This window comes from Leuciscus leuciscus (assembly GCF_965113295.1).
Source record: "Leuciscus leuciscus genome assembly, chromosome: 2".
Taxonomy (NCBI): domain Eukaryota; kingdom Metazoa; phylum Chordata; class Actinopteri; order Cypriniformes; family Leuciscidae; genus Leuciscus; species Leuciscus leuciscus.
This window is the reverse complement of record NC_138726.1, coordinates 60,928,131-60,940,442: the sequence shown is the minus strand read 5'-3', so window position 1 is coordinate 60,940,442 and position 12,312 is coordinate 60,928,131. Positions and strand designations below refer to the sequence as shown.

General features: G+C 36.5%; 1 long non-coding RNA gene across 2 annotated transcripts; it reads left to right on the top strand.

The window, feature by feature from the left end:
• Positions 1-7,210: 7,210 nt before the first annotated feature.
• LOC309492544 lies at positions 7,211-12,312 on the top strand. 2 transcript variants are annotated; one of them, XR_014203561.1, is made up of 4 exons: positions 7,211-8,920; positions 10,301-10,910; positions 11,493-11,556; positions 11,843-12,312. It is a non-coding gene; the product is annotated as an uncharacterized lncRNA (long non-coding RNA). The 2 variants fall into 2 exon arrangements; XR_014203562.1 differs by lacking the exon at positions 7,211-8,920 and having other exon boundaries at positions 9,967-10,910.

The window sequence follows — 12,312 nt, the reverse complement described above, 5'->3', positions numbered from 1 at the left end:
TAATAATTAAAAAACAAACAAAAAATTAATTATACTTAACACAAACATACGAAACTAACATATTCTATTTAGTTTTAAACTATTTTCGTAATACAAATAAAAGGCAAACAAGGTCTAAATCGTTGAAAATAAACCAAAATGAACAACAGCAAACTTTCAATGCTCCGCCCTTCTTCTTCTTCTTCCTCATTCTCTGAGTCCCACCTCAAAAGAGGAAAAACAGATCAAACAGCCGGAAGAACAAAATACACATGAAAATGATCTTTCAAGATGTATATTGACTAGTTTAGTTTAGTTTAATTGCCGATTTATTCCACACACGAAAAATGGCATTACAGATAGACAGTTCTGTTCCTGTACAAATGTGGGCAAATGCGAGGCAAATGTTGAATCACAATAATTAGGAACCGCAGTTTCCACAAATCCCTTCACTCGATTGAGATGTTCTCTTTTATTCATTATTGACACATTTTTAAATGGAACTTTAATGATTTTGAGGCCAAAAATTACACACAGTCTGTTTCATCAGTTGATATTCTCCATTTTGAGTTATTGAATAAACACATGATTCTGTTTACTGTAAACTTTTGTAATGTAATGATTAAAAACAAAACAATATCATTTCATCATCTGAATGTAGTCAGAAATACTGAATCCCTCAGAACTCATGCATTATTTTGTTCTTGTAATTATACTATTCTGGGGTGAGTTTCCCGAAAGTATTGTTAGCAACTATGTTCGCAAGTTCCATCGTTATCAGCAGTTCAACGAGTCGGTGTTTCCCGAAAACACAGTTCTAATGAACATTCGCAATCAGCATCACAGTGTTGTGTGTTTGAAACGACAGCTCTCGACCTGTGGTTAGAAGAATTAACAAATAATTATATTTGTAATGTTTGTGTGCAACTGCGCGTCCCTGCGTGTGTAATAAGCAGAGTGTGTGTAATAAGCAGGGTGTGTGTAATAAGCAGAGTGTACGCACGTTGTGGACCCGCCTATAGGCGCATAGGCTATTACTAATGCACCCATTAAATAACAAAAAAAGATATTGCACCATTGACTTTAAACCAGAGACCATTGTCCAGATGGGATTCAGAACGTTGATCATAACACAGATGTTGTAGATCGAGTTCATCAACATCCCAAAGCTTGACAGTCCTGATCGTCCTGGATCGACATTTCATTCAGCAACCTTAGGCAGTTTTGATTTACATGCATAATGTTGATGATTGCATTATTTTGCTGAAGCATGCATCAAAACAAATAATTCAGTCAGTTGAACTAGCGCAGGTTCTGCCAGTAAAGGACACTGGTGTAACATTAGCAATGATGTACATCTGAGACGGAGAGAAGTTATCAAGAGAAGGACATACAAACTAGAACACAGCCTCTATTAGCCAATGAATTCACTAATGTTAACAAAGGAGCCTTTATTGTGGAGTTTTATAGTGTTGTTAGTTTGCTATAGTGCAAACGTACAGCATGACAATTACAATGTACATAATGGTTAATAGAATATGTGCCCTTTTGCTGGTAAACCATAAACCAGAACAAATGCAGGAACTCACTGTTCCTTGCTGTAGAAAGGGTGGTGTGCATTCAGAAAAATCAATCATAAATCAGAACGTTAAAGATAAAAATGTAAGTTGTTGGACATGTTAGCTTTTAAAAGATATTTGAATGTTTATAGTGTGTTTGTGTGTGTGCCCTATTATCACACAGCTAAACTACAAACTATTGTGAAAAGGGCTATAAATAAATGTGAATTGAATTGAATTAAAGTGAACATAAACGTGGGGGAAAAAATTGGATATCTGTGCATTAAGACCTGCAGTGTAAATTCTGGTTCAGGATTTAATTTCGCCCTCTTGTGGACATTGAGCCATATTACAAATATAGGGAACATAAGCTGAAGAAAATAAGTCATCTTTCAAGAGATGGAACATGGCAAAATATTAATATACACTCAAAAAAATAAGCTGTTGAACAAACTTGATTAAATTAAGGAAAACTTTTCCACGAAAATGAATTACATTTTCCAACAAAATCTAATTAGTTTGAAATGATTTGTTGTAATCTTGTTGTATGAACTTAAATTCATTTAGTCATTCCTGCTAGATAAAGTTTTGTCAGGTTGACTACATTTAATTTTTGCCCTGCCTAAAATCACCAACATTATAATTTTAGCTAATTTGACTCTACAGTTATTTCCAATGATAGAAGCTACTAGTGTTCAATTTTATTAAAGCTACCTATCACAGAGTAATATTGAATATTACTTATGCAGGTCTGCGAAAGAGATTTTATGCATGTATAGTACACTGAGTGCCCACAGCCCTAAACTAAACACAGTCGCCACTCTTCTGCATATTGGTAACCACAAAATTCAAAAACATTACAGAAAGTCTTCTACGTTTCTAACATAACTGAATAATAAACACTAAAATTAACATTAACTAACAACATCTTTCCATTTACAGAAAAAACACATAAAATAACACTTTAATCCCTAAATGTACCATCTGGGAGCATGCTGGGAACTACAGATCCACTGCCCAGTTAGTGGTCAACAAAAATGATTAAACTTCAGTTTTAAATATATTAGGTTGATTGAACACAATTAAATTAAGTTGTGACAAAATATTAAACAATTGTGTTACTTTTGCTTATTTTAATTAATAAAATTTAACAAGAGGCAAAAAAATACCACTGAACTTATTTGGTTTTTTTATGTTAAAAGGGTTAAATTTCTTCTTTATAGGGTTCTTTGACCAGGGATTCCCAACCATATCCCAACGTGGTTGGCCAGTGGAAACAGGGATTACTAGTCAAATAGCAGAAGATATACTTAAATAAGCTTTATTTCATAATACAAAATCAGTCAAAATCTTATAATCAATGATTAATCATAGCAACAAACTAGAAAGTGAATGAGTAACCAAATTAACTAATATATGAACAAAAGTAAACAGAGTGAAAACCAAACCAAACCAGATCAGAAGAGAATATACACGTTACACATACAAACTTATATATATATATATATATATATATATATATATATATATATATATGAATGATACTATGCTTATTATTTATTAAACCTCTGTTTTACATTTAAAGGGATCGTGAATTGAGAAATCAACTTTTCCTTGAGCTTTTCCTTTTGATATATAAATGTTTATAGTAATATAAGAATATCCTGGAAGTTCCGGAGCTGAAAACTTCCTTGTTAGTCAAATAAAAGCTTTTATGGACAGGTGGCTCATCAAATGAGGGATCTGCAAATAAGACTACCTGTGACGTAAGAGAACAGCGAAACGCCGGCTCGACAGAAGAAGACCAACGCCTAATTCTGTAGCCTCTCTCACCGATTCAAGCATTACATGTTAATAACAGGCCTTCTTGGTGCTAAACCTGATCGAGCTACCAAGCAATAAAATGCCACTGAAGATGCCTGGTTGTGGAAGAACACAGTCACTGCAGTAGCTTCCTTCTATGGAGTTAAAATAATGCTGCATATGTTTTGTTTTTTTAAATAAGTATTGCAAAAGAAAATAAAGTTTTGTAAAATAAAAATAAAGTATTGAGCAAAAAAAATAAAGTTTTGCAAAAAAAAAAAAAAATTGCAAAAGAAAAATAAAGTGGTTTCATTTGCAACGCTCCTTTTATTCTGCGTTTCAGTCAAGTGTGTGCTCAAGATACCGTCTTTTCCTGTGCGCTTACTTTTCTGTGCGTTTCTCTTTATGGCTTTTTGGTTTTAATTTGGTGAGTCAAGAAACTGGGTGTATGCGGACCCATAATCTATGCACTGCCTCGGCACACACAAGATCTGAGCCACTAGATTATTTTTGCATCGTAAGAAAAAACGTAGATGTTTAAGATCGCAATGAAGAAGTTTATTGCAGCATAGCAGTGATAAAGTACATGCAGAACCTTGAGGTCAACGGAGTCGGAATAACCCTGAACATCTTAAACTCAAACCTTTATCCCGTGTGTGTGTGTTAATGAAGTTGAAACGACCCATTGTCTGAGAAGGTTCTCAGGGTCCTTCTCACCTGATCCCATTATACAGTTGATGACCATGTGGTGCAGAAACAACAAAACCGTCAACTTTGTTCTTCTCTGATAATTAAGCAATTTTAGGGAATGAGCTTGTTAGATAAAGTAACACACAGAAATTATCATTATTTTCCAGTCTATATATGTTCAGTCAAATCTTGCGCTGCAAACATCCATGACAGATTTTAACTTACGGCAAATAATCATCGCCTCCTGACTTGAATTATATAAATAATTTTAGTACGGCCATTCAAAACCCGAGGTTCATAAATGCCATGTTGCATAGAAAGTGATCAACAACAGCATCATTTTGAGCTGGGATTAATGTAATTAATGTATTTTCTATATTTACTTCTCTGTTTTATCTTGGGATGCCCATCCTGAGTTAACTAGAGAGTGTGTCAGATCCAGTTTGGATCAAGCCTATTATGAAGACTTCAGATGATGCAAACTCTGAATCAACATGCACCAATGCTACATTGTTCTATATATCCTAAACATTTGTTAACATGTATTTATTGCCTCAATAAGCTCATTGTATCTGCCTTAATACATTGTTAGCTAACTGTGTGATTTGTATATGTACATTTCTGAAATACATAACTTGGACAGTTACCTCTGATAACAGATCACTCTAAATTGTAATGTAGACTCATGCATTTTCTATTAAGCTGCTTTGAAACGAAAAGCATTATTTTGTATTATGAAAAGCGCAATACAAATTAATGTGAATTGAATAGAATTAAAGTCAATATAAACAGGTGGGACAAAAAATCAGATTTGGTCAAAAGTGTAAATGCAGCCGTTCTCATGTTAAAACTGATTCTGGTTCAGGATTTAATTTCACCCTCTAGTGGACATTGAGCATATTACAAATTTAGGGAACATAAGTTGAAGCAACTAAGGCATCTTTCAAGAGATGGAACATGACAAAATATTAACATATTATATAACATATAACATAAAATATCAAATATGAATTTATTTTTCAGGTTAAATGGGTTCAATTTCTTTTTAAAGGACCAGTTAGACCAGGGGTTCCCAGGAACATGGTTGGGGACCCCTGGTCTATCGCAGAGCTTCTCAAACCTCATCACATTGTCTGTCTTCCTCAGACACACCCAATTCAACTCGTACTCTACTAATGAGCTGATGACTTGAATCAGGTGCGTCAGATGAGGGAGACATGCAAAATGTGATGTTGTGAGGGGTCCTGGAGAGGTTTGCGAAGCACTGGTCTAGACAATATATAAAAGACCTCCATCGTCAGAGCTCAGGGAACAAGTACAAGACATCAGGACTACTGCTTGGCAATGGATCATTCTGTGAAGGTCTGATTACATGTGCATCCCACAGACATGTGATTTCATCCAATTCGTCCTGCAATGGAAAATGTTTATATTTTAGATAAAATGAGAAAAACCCTTCCAGGCTGACAAGCCGAGGTGGAGTGATGAGCTCATGATGCTGGAGACCAGAAGACCAGAGGCAGATCCACACTGAGTGAGTTAGAGAAGTCAAGAGCTGAAGGGAACCAGCAGAGTCAAATAGCACGACGACGGAGATATACTCAAGTAAGCTTTATTTAATAATACAAGATCACTCAAAACACAGGAATACGTATAGGAGACAACACTTCAGATTTAACATTGAAGTTAACGAGAACCGAAACACAGGATATTTTAAGTTTAAACTTATTAAGTTATTTAGTTTAAACTTTCTTTATATACCAATACATAATTAAAATGTAAGTACTCTGAAAAAGAGAGTGTCTATAGTCCTCTCAGGACTGCAATAAACACAGCTACTTATTTCATTCACTCCCACCCCCTCCCTTCTGGGCTCCTTCCAAAGCCACGCCCCCAAAACACATGAACGCGCGACGCTGACCGCTCAGCTGGAGGACGCGTTTGCCACAGGGGGCACTGTTTCATATTTTCTTGAAGTTTCCCCGGGCGCCGCCATTGATTAGCAGACCATCACCTGCTGTTAGCATTCCATTGACTCCCATTCATTTTGGCGTCACTTTGACAGCGAATAACTTTACATCTGGGGCGTTTAAAGACTCCATTTGTCCATTATTTATTTCTAAAGAGACACGAAAATGTATAAAAGGCTCCATTACCTTGTATCTTACGTTATGGCCCCGTAGAAACAGTTTTTGTAAAAATAGGCTAAAGATTGCATCATAACCACGCGATTCTCTGTCGCACAGTAGAGAGATTACCGTATGGACAGGAGGAGAAGCTCGCGGGCAATCAGGGAGACGTGGAGGCAAAATGACAAAATAATTCATCAGAATACTTGGCAAAAGTTTATCCTGCTCCTAGCTCATGAACACCTCCTACTCACACTCTCCGTCTCTGCAAATTTCGGAAGGGAATGATTCAGATTTCTCTTGGTACAGCTACTAGAAGACAGACGGGGTTGCTCACGTCACATCTACGTCGTCAAGCTCAGTTTGAGTCTGCGCAGTACGCTGGACCCCCAGGAAGTGAGTGCTTCTAACTGACTTCACTTGTCTCCGTTGAATCTAATGGGGTCGCTGTGTCCAGTTTATATACTGTCTATGGTTTGCCAGCGCCGAGCGGAGAGGAGCGCAGTGCATGTAGTGACATCATGTCAGAATCACATGTAATAAAATACCTAACTTTATCATTATGAATATAAACAACTGACATGGCTGTTAGTACTCACTATCAAGCTAGCGATACTGGTAAAGTTTAAAATATATTGAGTTTGATTCGGTAACGAACTAGTAACATAAGGCAAAGCTAACAACAGGTTGCATTGATACACGTTTTCCCATTACCATCACACGCGACGCAACAAAATTCCAGCGACAGGCAGTGTGTCTGTCCACACTAGACGCGACGTGACTGTGAGACGCCACAACGTCAATCAAAAATCACAGCCAATCAGAACAGCGTGTGGGCAAGTGCACAGCACTAGAGAGTACACTAGACGGCATTCGGAAGAAAATGGACAAGTAGCTACATAATAAAATTCACAAATTACACCATTTAAAAAATACATAAGCTACTAGCTTATGTTCATTAAATGGCTTTCCTGAGGTAAATGTGACATTGTTCTCCAGCTTAGCTCAGTGTTTTTCATCAGCGTGAAGAGGTCAATAACATAGCTGAGCTATGTTATTGACCTCTTCACGCTGATGAAAAACACTGACTGATCGATATTATGTATGAGAAATATACATTTCGGTAAGTTGTAACGTTACTGTATATTTCAACAGTGTTCGTGTTTTTTTACTAGCTAGTAGAGATGATCGGTTCACGTGCGCTAGGGATCTGTCACGTAACATTTACAAGCGCCAAAACGGTATTTATTGTTTGAATTTCGTAATAAAATTGACAGAATCTGAGAGCTGAGATTTTTTTATATCATAACTAACCTGCTCTGTCTAGTCTGTCGGTCTGCGTGTCCTCTTTGCTTCGCGATTTTTCTGTGCGTGAGAAATGGATGTGTGGCGTGAGAGCGTGTGAAAAGTGTCAATTGCTTGTATCTCACGCATAAACTGTAAAAAATATGGACAAAAAATAAAGCAAACAATTCAGTCAAACATTCAGTTCTTTAATAGGCTACAAAGTTAAAGTTAAATAGCCTAAATATATAAAGTTGTGAAACTTCACTTTGTCAAAACGATTTGCCATGGAACAAACTATAGATTACTGAGACCAAAGATCGATTTATACACAAGATGAATTATATCTCATGTTTAACCAATAGCCTAGACATCAGAGCCAGCGGCAAACATCAGAAGGACTAGCCGAGGAAAAGCTGTTCCAGTCGGGGTTAATGAGCGCTGAACGCCCGGTGTTCACCTGGATCTCACAACTCTGAAAACATCAGATGAATTTGTCAAATAGGCGCTATCTTTATAAATAAACCACATATTTGAGCTTTAAACAACTACATTCTCGCCTGAAACACTCTTAAAATTACATTTTGTGACACAATAACAGTAGTATTTTGATATTACGCGGGTTTTCTCCTCTGCTATTGATGCTTGCTGGTTGGTGTGAGATGCATTCTGTCTCATACCTGGCTGTCTCAAGTCCGCACAAGTCACCTCTCGATGCATCCTCGGTAAAAGGGGCGGATCAAGAACACATCCGGGGATTTGAACTGGACTTGACTAGATGTGAACTTTGAATTGGAACAGTACTTGGGCAGCGACTGATGACGTTTCACAAGTCCACAAGAACACAAGTAAAGACAAGAACGCATATTGAGAAACGGCTGTAGTAACAAGCGGGTAATCCATCGACCGGAAGTTGAAGCCGGTCCGCGTGCCGACATCTTGTAGCAGAACTTCACTTGCGTTAGCATTCCATTGACTCCCATTCATTTTGGTGTCACTTTGACAGCGAATAACTTTACATCTGAGGCGTTTAAAGACTCTATTTGTCCATTATTTATTTCTAAAGAAACACGACAATGTATAAAAGGCTCCATTACCTTCTATGTTACATTATGGCCCCGTAGAAACAGTTTTTGTAAAAATAGGCTAACGATTGCGTCATAACCACGCGACTCTCTGTCGCACAGTAGAGAAATTACCGTACAGACAGGAGGAGAAGCTCGCATTAACTTAATATTGCGTACTGGCGTTACATTTTAAAATAAATACTATACAAAATAATGTATAACAACCTAATTGTTACAACACATAATGATGGCATTATAGACACCATTCTAAGCTTCTGAATGGTCCAGTGAGCACTGCCGGGGCCATAATACGGAAGTGGAAAGACAATCATTTCACCATAAATTTGCCTCGACCAGTGCTCCTAGCAAGATTTCTGATAGAGGAGTGAAAACAATAATCAGAAGAGTTGTCCAAGAGCCAAGGATCACTTGTGGAGAGCTTCAAAAAGACCTGCAGAGAGCAGGTACTGTTGTCTCAAAGAAAACAGTAAGTAATGCACTCCACCGCCATGGCCTGTATGCACGCTCACCACGCAAGACTCCATTACTGGAAAAAAAGCATGTTGAAGCTTATTTAAAGTTTGCTGCACAACATTTGGAAAAGCCAGTGAAATACTGGGAGAATATAGTGTGGTCACATGAGAGCAAAATTGAACTGTTTGGATGCCATAATACACACCATATTTGGAGGAGAAATGGCACTGCACATTACCCTAAAAACGCCATACAACTTGGTGATGGCTCTTGGACAACTCTTCTGATTATTCTTTTCACTCCTCTATCAGAAATCTTGCGAGGAGCACTGGTCGAGGCACATTTATGGTGAAATGATTGTTTTTCCACTTCCGTATTATGGCCCCAAAAGTGCTCACTGGACCATTCAGAAGCTTAGAATGGCGCCTATAACCAATGCCATCATTATGTTTTGCAACAATTAGGTTGCGAAAGTCTTGAGACAGCTCTTCGCTTTTACCCATCAGATATGTGTCTTGTGTGACACCTTGGCAATGAGACCTTTTTGTAGGCCATCATTTGGGACTGAACCAGCTGTTATTAATTTCCACGGACAGGGGGCTGGATTGCTTTTTAATTACTGTAAGTTTTCAGCAGTTGTCTTGGCTTTCAATGCCTTTTTGCACCTCCCTTTCTTCATGTGTTCAATACTTTTTCCCTGTGTCATTTCACATTATTACACACAACTTAATTTCTGAACTTGTTTTTGTTTGTTTCTTTGTATGTGGCTTACTTGGGTTGTTACCAACATCTGGTGAAAATTTCATGTCAATAGCACCTTTGGAAATATATTTACTGAGAAAAATGATGACGTGTTCAATACTTATTTCCCCCGCTATATATATATATATAAAATATTATTATTATTTTATGTTATAAAAATTTATATAACACTTTGTCTGATGCATAATCATCTTGCACATGCTAAACGTATTTCTAAATATGTTACAATTTACAAGAAAATGCACATTGTTCTTAAGGCGGCATCTTTCCCCATCTTGTTTTTGGTGCTTGCAATAACTGAATGACTTAATATATTATTATATTAATTATTATTATTATATTAATTATATCAATATATAATATTTTATATTGTTTATGGTGATGCAGAAGGAAGGCTTGAGATGTCTGCGCATGCTCAGATGATTTTGTTTACCTGGAATTAATAATTGCATATACAAAATTTGAGCAAAATGCAAAAGCTCGTGATTAGTTATATACTTGTTTTGAGCCCTTTGTGGAGAAACTTGACTATAAACTATAAACAAATCATCAGTTTTTTGACCCTACATAATGAAACAAAGTCACCGCTTTCAAAACATTTTAACATGAAATTCAAACAATAAATGTTGCAGTGAGGTTATTAATGTGGCTTGTGACAGATCGCTGTATTCCTGATGATTTTACTACTTAGTAGAAAGTATGAATTAACATTAGTGTATGATAGGGCCCATACTATTTATCATTAAAAATAAAATAAAATAAATAGATTTAAAAAATCTACCGTATTTACAAAAGATGTTATCTGGAAATGAATATATCCTAATCAATTCTGAATATCCAGATTACAGATATACACAAATACTCTAATATATGTGTTTAAATGTTTGTTATTTTTATAAAAGCTTGACCAAAAAATAGATAGACCATTTCAAAGGTCCATTTGATTATTAAGATATTAGATGATAAGATTTCTGTTCAGTGTTGACTGTTATTCAGACAGAAACCCTCTGATAGTATAGGCATAAATATATCTTTATGTTTAATGTAAAATGTCCCTTCTGCAATTTTTTGACAGGCTTTACGAAGCTAAAACACCGATGCCAAATCTGAGCCACATCGACACTCCACTGATGAGTTCAGCTCAACTTCTACACACTATCCGGGTAAGCTCATAGTTATTAACATTATAGAAATAAGACAAAACATAATCATATTCATCCCATTCTTTGTCAACATCATGCTCTATAAAAACCACATTATGCCAGAGTTTCACAAACTGGGGTTTGTTAAAGAACTACAGAGGGTTTGTGAGAAAAGGTAATTAAAAATGAAATGTCACATAACACAAGAGTACAGCTGTTTACAGCAGAGGAAAAATGACATTATATGCAAGCTTTATTTGTTACATTTTGGCTGATTTGGCTTTATGTCTTGGTTTATTTGTGTAAAATGGTGCATAAGTGAGCATTTAATGAATATAAGATGGTCTACTCTCACATCAACACAACACGAGTCTTGGCTCTCTCATATATCTATGTTTAAGGAAAGATATTTCGTCAATAATTTTGTTGTTGTTGTTTTGTTTTGTGTTGTTTAATACGATTGCTTCTTAAACCAGCAGTATAGCAGCATCCAGCAATAGACGACTGGACTGACTTATGATGATCTTACTAGTCGCTTAAATCTGCAGTGTGGACCTAGCTAGTCCTGTCATGATACACAACTCTTGTGTTCTTTAATCACAGCAACAATGTCTTCACCCAGACGCCGGCGCCGGCGCGACAGCATGGAGTACCCGCCTAACATGCTGTGAGAGATTGCTCTTATTGTTTTAATTATAATGTTGTTACGTTCATGATATTTATGGGTTTTCACTTGATATGAAGGACCAGAATAATTATCTGAGTGTTTAACATAATATGTTTAAAAAAATCATAATACTAAAAGCCTGTGTAGTCTCAAACTAAAGAAATGTTTTCATTGATACATATAAGCTAATATACACACTAACCATAAAGGCACTAACTTGTATTACGAGATCTACAGAATATACTATATACAAATCCCTGATGTTTCTGCTTTGTTTTCCTTTTAGATCTGATGTTATTCATCTCCAAGAGGAATTCAAGAAACTCCATAAGGACATTTCTCCAGAATTCAACAAAATTATTGATCTCACCAATGAGTTTGAAAATGGTCTCAGACTTGCTATTTTTGCCCTTCGAGGAGCAGTGATAGCTGGAGGGATTGGGGTGGTGTTTGCAGCATTATCTTTCATTTTATATAATGAAGAAGTTTCTGACATGTTTGCTGTATCAGGGGCAGCTGTGGCTGTAGTCGCTGCATTATGTACAGCTTTCTGGATATACAAGACAACACAGCAGAGGAAGAACTTAAAACGAACCATTGAAGAGGAACGCAAGGGATTTCAGGATAAAATGAACCTTATTATTGACATGCTGGAAAAAAACTGTCAACGAACTGAGGAAATACTCAGAGATCTTTCGCTATCAGAGCACAAAGCCCAGGTTTTGAGTGAACATCTCGCCTCCTGCTTCAGAAAAA